Source organism: Gasterosteus aculeatus, chromosome 2 (assembly GCF_964276395.1).
Source record: "Gasterosteus aculeatus chromosome 2, fGasAcu3.hap1.1, whole genome shotgun sequence".
In the NCBI taxonomy this organism is placed as follows: Eukaryota; Metazoa; Chordata; class Actinopteri; order Perciformes; family Gasterosteidae; genus Gasterosteus; species Gasterosteus aculeatus.
Genome location: NC_135689.1, coordinates 17,848,032 through 17,857,965, shown reverse-complemented (window position 1 = coordinate 17,857,965; position 9,934 = coordinate 17,848,032). Strand labels below are relative to the sequence as shown.

General features: G+C 40.0%; 1 long non-coding RNA gene across 1 annotated transcript; it reads left to right on the top strand.

Moving 5' to 3' along the window:
* The first annotated feature begins 7,516 nt into the window (after positions 1-7,516).
* Positions 7,517-8,344, top strand: LOC144389512 (uncharacterized). The gene is made up of 4 exons (XR_013453624.1): positions 7,517-7,678; positions 7,792-7,857; positions 7,934-8,020; positions 8,152-8,344. It is a non-coding gene; the product is annotated as an uncharacterized LOC144389512 (long non-coding RNA).
* The last annotated feature ends 1,590 nt before the right edge of the window (positions 8,345-9,934 follow it).

Here is a 9,934-nt window from a genome sequence, read left to right as displayed (position 1 = left end):
AGAATTGACTCTGATGGATGACTTACAGCCCGTATGGACAATGCAGAGGGAAGCAAATCCCAATGCCAGTACATCTACAGCGGCTTCTAATGAGCACAGAGATGCCTCAAATGATGACGCAGCTGTTTATGCGCTCTCCCTGACTTCTAACGCCATTTTCAACTGTTGAACAAAGTGGGTATGGAAACTCCCGACAACAAGCCCTCTGGCTGTTGACACCCCAAAAAGCTCGACAGTGCAAATGACTTCCTCTGTAAGGAGCCTCGCTGCCTGGAGTCAAACCGCCTCTTCCCCGTCCATTATTACAGGCAACGAGAAAATGAGATGGGCTCCGTTGTGCGTATTGTTGCTCCAGCTGGCGGGAACCCACTTGAGCTACTTGTCTGGTAATAGGAGCACTGATGAATATTCTGTCTCAGAGGGGCAGGAGGGGAGGCTCTGATGGGGCGACAATGTAATATTGCCATTGCACTGACGGGCTGCATAATATTGGATTTTTAACCCATAATAAAAAAATAAACAATATCAGTCAATTTCATCTTCAACTTTGTTTATTGTGCATTTTTCAAATCGTTTTTTGAAAATCAAAATACGAGTGCAGGGAGGTGGAAGGAGAGTCTGTAACCAAAACTGAAAGAGTTTTAACATGCATTATTTACTTGAAAATATAATATGTGTCATATCCTAGGTCATGCTGAAATTTACTTTAAAAAAGACTCATAATTGTATTTCCGGTTGTTTATTTGCTCATTTGTTCACCAATACATTTTTACAGCAGCAATTTCCATTTGTCAGTGCGGGAATTGCACACAATTAGATTGATGGTGGCTCCATTCTGTTCAATCGGTCAAGTAAAGTCTAGGTTAAACTCCCACACAGAGGTCCACATGTCCAAGTGTCCTCTGTCCAGACAGTGAACACTGTGTGTGAATGTGAATTAGATTTGATCCCGATGAGCAGGTTGACGTGGTGTAAAACCCTTTGAGCTGTGGGGAGACTACAAAGACGCTTCGTAAATGTCCGTTTGTCATAGAGGGGTCCACGAAACAAAGGGGCCAGCGTGGTGAAATGTTGCCTCTACTAATAATGTCATTGATGGATGACCATTTTGGACGTAAATCACGCATGGCTTGCTGGGAAACACAGCGGGATGGGCAATGAGGGATCAGAGGCTAATAGTCATGGAAGTCGGGCAGGGAGGAGGACACGTGATGGATGATGGAGCCGTACTGCAACATGCCTGGGATGTTCAGGATCGTGGCATCGCCGCGTGGGCCGCTCACTTCAGCTGAGATAAATTACTCTTAATATGCATTGGAGATTTCACTCTAATTCACTTGACATTTTGGAGACGTCTCGTTAATTCCACCCCATCGCCCGTGAATTACATTTACATGCAACAGTCTTGTGGTACCAATTTACACTTGAAAGAAAGTATATATATTTGTAAACGCAGAAGGCAGTGTGATTTTCATATGGTGAAGCTTAAAGTAAGCATATCTCGGTATGCATAATATGTGAAAATCAAATCTTGACAACCATTATTTAGACTGCGATCGTCACAATATTACATATTTGCAGTAGCTTCTTATTTACTATGCTGCTTGACAATCTGACATTTTCCAATAATATTCCCACAGGGCACTAGTTCTAATGTTATTGTGCTCCGACTCTCTTGGACCAGGACGAGGTAAACAGTGTCCTTGCTCATAATTATAATTGCATATAATTATAACAAAATTATAGCAAAATATTCAGAAATCCACCGGCTCAACTCTTTCCATCAACATCCAAAAACAAGAAATGTATAGTATGTAATGCTATACTGTATATGTCATGTGTGATAATGCGTGCAAAATGCAATGATGTAAATATATTTCCGTTATTTTTCTCTTCTGAATGATTAAAGGGTATTTTCAGTTTTAGTTTGCATGATGCAAATACAGTTAAATAAATGAAAAAATATATTTAATTTCTTAATGCTTTTGTGCCCGAGCACCATTTCCCAGAGGAGCCTTCTCAGCTGTTTTTACTGAAATGCTGCTGACGCGCCGGGGACTTCACACCATACTCCCCCACACACAACACTATCCTCTAAAACACATCCTCCAGATATATCACATTCCGCTACCACACCATAGAGATGATGCATGGATATCCGTCACTGCTTCACTGGGAGAACATCATTAGTTTATTTATAGCAATATGGCCAATGTTTTTATTGCATTATAAGACAATAAAGACACATGGGAGGGACGTGTGTCCACGCTTAACCCTCATAGTAATATTTTTCTGGTGATTTTATTTTTTTTAACTGATTTTCAAGATATGAATCAAAGACCAGCAACGACTAACAGTGGAAAAAACGGACAAAATGGAAATTGAAAAACCTTTACACATATTTGGTCGATTAGTAATAAGTGATTTTGCTCTTATTACAGTGCAGTCGGTGTCAGGGATATGGGGAGGCAGGACTCAAATGCAGACGTCAAAAGCAAAAAGACTTTAATAGTCATAAACTCCAACACAAAATGGCCAAGGGGCAAAAGCGCATACAAGTACCAGGGAAAACAGGCAGGCAGGAACGAGACACATCCAGGACCATAGACAATGACGCGACAAGTGACAAGAGACACACACTGCTTAAATACACTAGGGAGGTGCAGATGATTGGACACAGGTAGAAACAATCAGACAATCACAGGGTAAAGTTCAAGATAAAGGGTCAAGATAAAGGGTCAAGATAAAAATGACACTGGTTTGTGTGTTGAAGGCAAATCAACACTGTAGTGGGAGGTGAAAAGAACGCAGCACACCTTTGGGATAATAACGACACTTACAGTTGACTTTTATTTCCCATTTGTAATTAGGCCGTGCTCCAAGCGCTCACGTGCTCATTATGATGCAAACCCGAGTCGTACAAAGCGATATTGCATTATTGAGGGATTACCCCTCAACCAGGCCCACGCTAATACCTCAGAGAGCAACACTATCTCCTACAAAAGGAATTCCCCACAGTACTAAACTGCATTCCCAATCACGTCGAGAGGGAAATATAGTTTCCTCTCGTATTGCTTTTGCAGTCTTCCGTGCATAATGATCAGCATAAATTAAATCATGACAAAAAAATCACCCAAGCTTCTTGGTTAGGTTTTAGTGATGAAATAGAAATAGATAGAATTTTGGGCTTAATATTTTAATATTATTCATAATTAAGATAACCCAGTGCTAACATTTGGTTGCACACGAAATTCCAACAAAGGCGCCTGAGTGAAAGTCCTGCGTTTCTTTCCCCCACCTCGAGATCCCACCTGACTGTAAATGACAAATACATTAATGTTACACTATGGAGAAATGTAACCAACAATGTTGCTGGATTGGACTCTACATTTTAAAATGTTCCATCAGACGTCAATAGCACGTACATGCCCTTGCACGGATGATACTGAGTCAGCAGTAGCAGCAGAGGATTAGGCCATGTATCTTTTGTGTATAGTAATTAAACTGTAATTGAATTTTGCTGCGCTCGCTGCGTACTAAGAGATTTTACTGTATTAGCTTAAACCTCAGGTGGCCTTTGTGTTAATCAAGTCCAACATGGATATTGCATAATCTCAACAAAACCAGCGAAAGCCCAAGTTCCAATTACAAAGCGGTGAGGCAGCACATTAATAATCAATAATTGTGGTTGATGATCGCTCCTCATTCATTAAAAGGCTTTGGCATCAGCCTTCCATTGAGAGTCGCTCCACTATTTTCAACAACAATGTAGTTGTTTGTTAGCAATTGTACAATAGCTTTAATTGAGGTCTATGAACATTCATTCATTCATACACTCTGGGTGTTCCAGTACCATCTAAAACAAACGTATGTTTAAATTGACTTAAATTGACAGAAGGATTCTCTCTCAGCCAGTGAAGATCTGATACAATCTGTAGTGAAGCAGTTTCGGGGAAAAATAACAAGGTTACATCCATTTAATTCATCAAGTCATTTAAATGCCATACGGATGAAGTCTGACACACGTCTCTTAAAACTGCCTCTAGCAGGAACAGACGGACGGGGAAGGGAGAGACTAGTGGGGGACCGTGCAGAGTATCAACTTGAGGGTGGAGGAGTGGTGGAGGCTGGAGGAGATTCTCTGTCCCCAGCTGTTTTCTCTCCAGTATGGAGAACAAGGAAATGCTCCTTCTGTTCGGCATGTTTGAACATGCTGTTGGAATAAAGTATTCTGTTTGAAATGGAAGGCAGAGGCCGTCTAATATTTCAAAGTACTACAAACTTCACATTTTGACAATAATATTCCAGCACTCATGACACAGAATGATGAAAAACAAAATGTCTCACCTGTTTGCAAACTTTTATCAAAATAAAATGTCTTCTTCTCCCAGTAATACACTCTGTGTTTCCTGACACAATGCAATATTCTGCTTAATGTATCGTTGCTTTTACTAACAGCCTTGGACTCCAGGCTGGTAAGGTAGCTGTAATGGGTCTCTGATATCATGTCAATGATCGATCAATTAACAAACTCAATGGACGCATAAAGCCAGCGGGAACTATGGGCCCTGTCAAAATGTCATTTGGTTTAATGGTGTTTTTGCCGATTGATTTTCACTGTAATCAAAATGTTATTGATCTCAAACAGCACAGAGACCAACATCTGGCACTGAGCCAGTGTAATAAGACAACATCGATTTGCTCCTGATATCTTTTAAGAAATAATCATCCTTTTCAATGAATTTTGTTGTAGTCGCGTGTGTCTATTTAGCCCTCACAAATGTTCCAGGTGCCCCATCTTGGCTGTTGCTGGTCCACCGGCCTTGTCAGGCCCCCATGGCTGTTGCGGGTGGGTTCAAGGTTGTCATCCAAATATGTCAAGATTCTTTTATTGCCCCCAGCTTTCCGGATAGGTGAAACATTTATTCACTTCAGGGTGCTGCTTCCGTCCACTTTGTCTCCATCCCACGAGGAAAGTTGACAAACAGAAGGCTATTTGACGGCAAAGGGCAAAAACACTTTTATTATCCAAGCCGGAAACATTCTACAAATCTACATTAATATCCCTGTAAGTCAGTCACGGAGAATCAAATTCACCTTAATTTACAAAGACAGTCCAGAAAAAGTGTTGCCTCTCTTTTTAAGGAAGCGGAAGCCATGATTGACAGGTGATCTCGGCAACCCACGTAGGCTGCTGCACGGGATGAATCCCTGGATCTGTGTGGGTATTTTTTTGTGTGGATGCAAGTTAGTGTGTGCTTAACAAAGAGAGCTCTGTGAATCAGCGCTAGCTGACCTGGTCATCTCAGATCCTGGGGCTGTTCCAGGGAGGGAGCTTTCCCTGCAGAGGCTTCAGAGGAAACACTGATCCGTGATCTGCCTTTCCTACGGATGCTTCACTGGATTTTGGGAGCCCATCAATAATGCTCCCATTCTCCTGTATGATTCAATCCCCTCTGGGTTACCTACGACTGCCTGATTAACATTAAATCCATACTGCACCCTGCACCATCCTTGATGGCATGTGTATCCTTGCTATGGGCAACGTAGAGCATTGATCTCACTATGGATAATAACCGCTGAGTAGTGTCCTGACAACTTTAGCGGTATGTGAGGGTTCTGTTCTGAAGTGAGACTTTTTGTCAAGGACAATCATTTAGGGTTTGCGGTTGGAGCTACTGTGTGATCGGCGCAGAACTTCTCTTGCTAAATTGATGGTTTCAGTAATGAGAAGCTGCTAATCCTGGTTCTTTTGTTGAAAAGCAAAGATTCAAGTCTTTTTAAATTAAAACAATTTATAGGTTCTGTGTTACAAAACAATGAATCACCATGCTTCAAATGGTACACAAAACCTGTAGTTTTTTGGTTTGGGAGAGACTTGTATTAATATATTTTTGGAACCCACGCCTTTCGATCATAGATTGTCCAAAACAACAATTCAACGTATGTATGAAGGTGAGAAAGGAGCGTGTTTCATCTTCTCTCTCAAGCTCTCTTTTTTTACATTATTGACGCATCAGTTTCTGTCCCTTTTCTTTCAATATAAACATTCTGATCAACTATTCTAAACCCAGCCCGCTTTGTGCTGCTGCAAGAATCCCGCATTGCATGCGGAAAGATCGGAATCTCATGATTTGTTGTGAACCATAGATAATTTATTCAGTCTATGCAATCTTGTGTCTCTTCAAGTCCATTCTACTTAGAGATTAGCAGTGAAACCTTTTAATTTTGAGGTAATCCCCAGTGCCACGGAGCATAGCAAATATGTACTATACTAATATAATTTAATCAATGAAGCTTTATGGAAATAGCCTTGGTGACGTTGATACTTTCTGAGTGCCCTTATTGTTATCATTTTTATTTATCTGGACTGAAACGTGTGGCTCTTTTTAATTAGGAAGCGTAGGCTACCGTTATCCTACACTCAATCTAACTGTGTTGCTATTCAAGACTGTGCTTTATCCCAATTGCACTGTTTACCTTGAAAAAACATCACCTGAAGCTGCATCAATGAATCTGAGTTGGTCCTTGTCAAGTCTCAAGTCATCGAAGCATCAAAGCCCCAAGTGATGCTTAAGGGCCAAAACTTTCATTGTTGAGTCTTCAATTATTCAAATGTCATTATGTGCTCCTCACCAAATAATTTAAATGATACGTTTTGCTTTGCAGTTCATTTCTTCTGCTTAGAGAGTCCGGCACACAGAGATGGGCAGTATTTTGTCATTTGTATTTGATAGAGCCAATACCAAGTCTAACGTAATTTGTAACCTAATACATAAGAGTGGAGTCATTTTTTATTTAAAATACTCAAAATACTGTCTCAAAGAATAAATAAAACAGTTAACGAGTTCTGTCTTCAGATCATCAAGTTCAATGGATTGTCAATTTAAATATATATTTTATGTCTGGGTCTGTCTACATAAGTCATTGTATACATGGTAATGTTTACAATATCAAGCAATCATATGTTGCTTCTAACATGTTAACAATGCTAGCATAAAATGGAAAATCCAGAAGAAAGTATTATTATATTATATATTAAACACACAATATATATATTATATTTTGTTACATTTTTTGGCACCAGGATACCAGCAGCCTGGTAACAAGGATTAATCTAGTCTAGAAGTACCACATGCATGAACAAATCTGTCTGCAACACTGAGGCAAGGAGTGCCTGACTTGTCAATGCATTACTTTAGTGAACACAGGCTCTCTTTGAGTTTTATTTGATCTGGGAGACAGAGGACACATCCTGACTCAAGATGACTCCAACATTATTTATGGTGCAGCAGCTGTGATACCAGTAAAACGCCATCTAGAGAAACCCTATTACTAGATAATTGATTTTGGAGTAGTTTTGGGCCTAATGAAATAACTTAACATCTGTATATAAGCAGTATAGAAGAGGATTGACTTAGAGAGGGTGTCTGTTTCTTTAAATCATAAAACTGATGAATGCAAAACAAAGGTTTGTTAAAGGAAGGGCTGCATCTCAACGAGCACTGACTCCTGAAGAGAGATCCAATTACAGCTGATCAGCAACACCTGTGACACCTGCAGGATGGGTATATGTAACCTGCCACATGGCTCAAATTGCGTTTTCTGTTGGTGACTGAAGTAATGGCAGCTTTTTGGGCCTTGCTTGTTGCTGTGCTGACTGTCTGGCTTACCAAAGGTATTTCCGTTTGTTCTGTTGGAAACTTCGATTCAATTAATCTGCAGTGAAGTATAGTAAATTGAAGACTTAATGAAGATACCTTTGATTAAAAGCAACTGCTTTATCCATAGGCGATGGTTTGCCGGTTGGTGACACAAATTAAATGAGTAGTAATGGGCTACAGAGGACAATGAGAGGTAAGAATATTGGGCTAGTACTTTTTATTTTTTTTTATAGCTTCTTCTTGATTCTGACTTTATTTTTGGACTATAGATCTGTCTCTTAATGACCCCTCCATAAAGAAGGCCCTTACGCGTCACCATTCCCATGAGTCTGTCATCCTGCGGAAGTCGAAAGAAGGTGAGCAAACGTCTGCTTAACTCTATTGGGTTTATGTACGACTGAGGTTTTTATGTCATGTGGTTAATTTCATTGAGGCTTTGTCTGGCTTTTGGTACTTTGGTTTCATTAATTCAATGTCTTTACTTCAGTCCAACTGGAAACCAATGAAGTCAAAGTCAAGGCATCAGCTGTCTACCTGAAAGTTGCGCAGAACGTCAGGGGCGGCAACAACGGCACCCTGGGCGACGACGGCCCGAGCGGCAACAACGGCACCCTTTTACTGCACTGATACTCAACTAATAACTGCTTTTAGCACTGCTTTAAATAAAGCTTTTTCCTAAATTTAGTGTTTGATATTTCTCTTTGGGGGGGTGGATATTGATCGATGGTAACCTGTGAGGCAAGCACAGATTGTCGGTAAAAAGCTGAACTGGTGACTTTAATAAATGGGACACAAATTTGTAAAGAAGGGGGGTGGAAAGGTGCTCTGCGTGCCTCAGTGGTCTAGGCCCATAGCAGCTTATCCAAGAGTTTGGCTTGCCAGCTCTAGTTATTGAAGTCTTGAGGCAACTGTTGAATACGAGCAGTTTGGGGCACCAGACAAACTGTGGAAGCCAGTTCCACATAACTAAATGCTCCCATCCTCAGACTCTAGAAATCGCACGTAAACCGCATTTATGCAGTTGTCTAGTAGGGTCGTATGGTACTAAAAGCACTAAGATGTGACCCTGCCAGAACAGATTGCCTTTTAGCTGACCAGGATTTCAAATTGGCAACAGCCAGTGCAAAGATGTGCAGTATTGCTTTTATATCATATACGTATGTCATTCGTGAGCTTCTCATATTCCTGTGGAAGTAGGGGACGTTGAACCAGAGTAGTGTGCGTTCAAAACAAGCCGCGGCAGTGAGTTGTCCACTAGAGACTTCAATCTGAGGCCATGGTTCTCAACAGGAAACTGATGGATTACCTTCAGGTAGGGAAGATGGGCCTAATATAAAAACAAAATTGAATTTATTTATACTCTTTTCTCCACTGTTTAAAGTTCAGTCTTAAGATCTTCAAGTTCAACAGATTTATCATGGTAAATATTTACTTTAAATAAGTGACAGACGTCCGCTACCTTGATGTACAATTTTAGCTTGTGTATCAGTGTTGGGAGTAACGCGTTACTGTAATTCGGAGCACTAGTGAAACATAATCAGTGATTATGAAAAAATAGATATCAACAAGCAGATTTTTTTCATAAAATGGTTGACTTGTGTCAACATTTGAAAGTTCAAATGGTGTCTAGCTGAAAGATCTGAAAGTTGAAGTTTAAGAGGATTTGAACACGATCTCCATAGGAAAACCATTAGAAGAAATATTCATGATTACTGATTTATATAAGTTCAAGCTTAAGAGGTAGGAAGCTGAAAAGTCATAGCTGGAAAGCCGGAAAGGAGCTGAATATTTTAATGGTTGAAAGGTTTTTATAGCTGAAAGTGTGAAGGAGTTGAAAGGTGCCACAAAAGAAATAGAGGAATAAGTTGATTAAAGATTCGAAGAACAATACTTGGAATGCTTAATGCATTCCAACAATTACTGAAATTGAACTTTGAACACGGACTACAGTGCAGCCGATAAACCGGGCAGAGCTGAATAGATTGATTGCTCGCTATGTTGAAGATGAGATGCATCCTGTCAACTGCCGAGTCAGTTGGCTTCAGGCAAATGCCTGAAACAGTTATTTTGTATTAAGTTAAGTATTAAAAAGACTTTTTTTTTTACTATTGCTTGATTTGAAGGCCTGTTGTCCCGTTGATTTACAATAAATAGGTCTAAAAAATATGTTTATTGTGTTTGACTGTTCAGTACTATTTATATTCATTACATTTAAAAAGCAGACATAAAAGTAACTTAAACGTTATTTTCCGGAGTAACCAATTACTTTT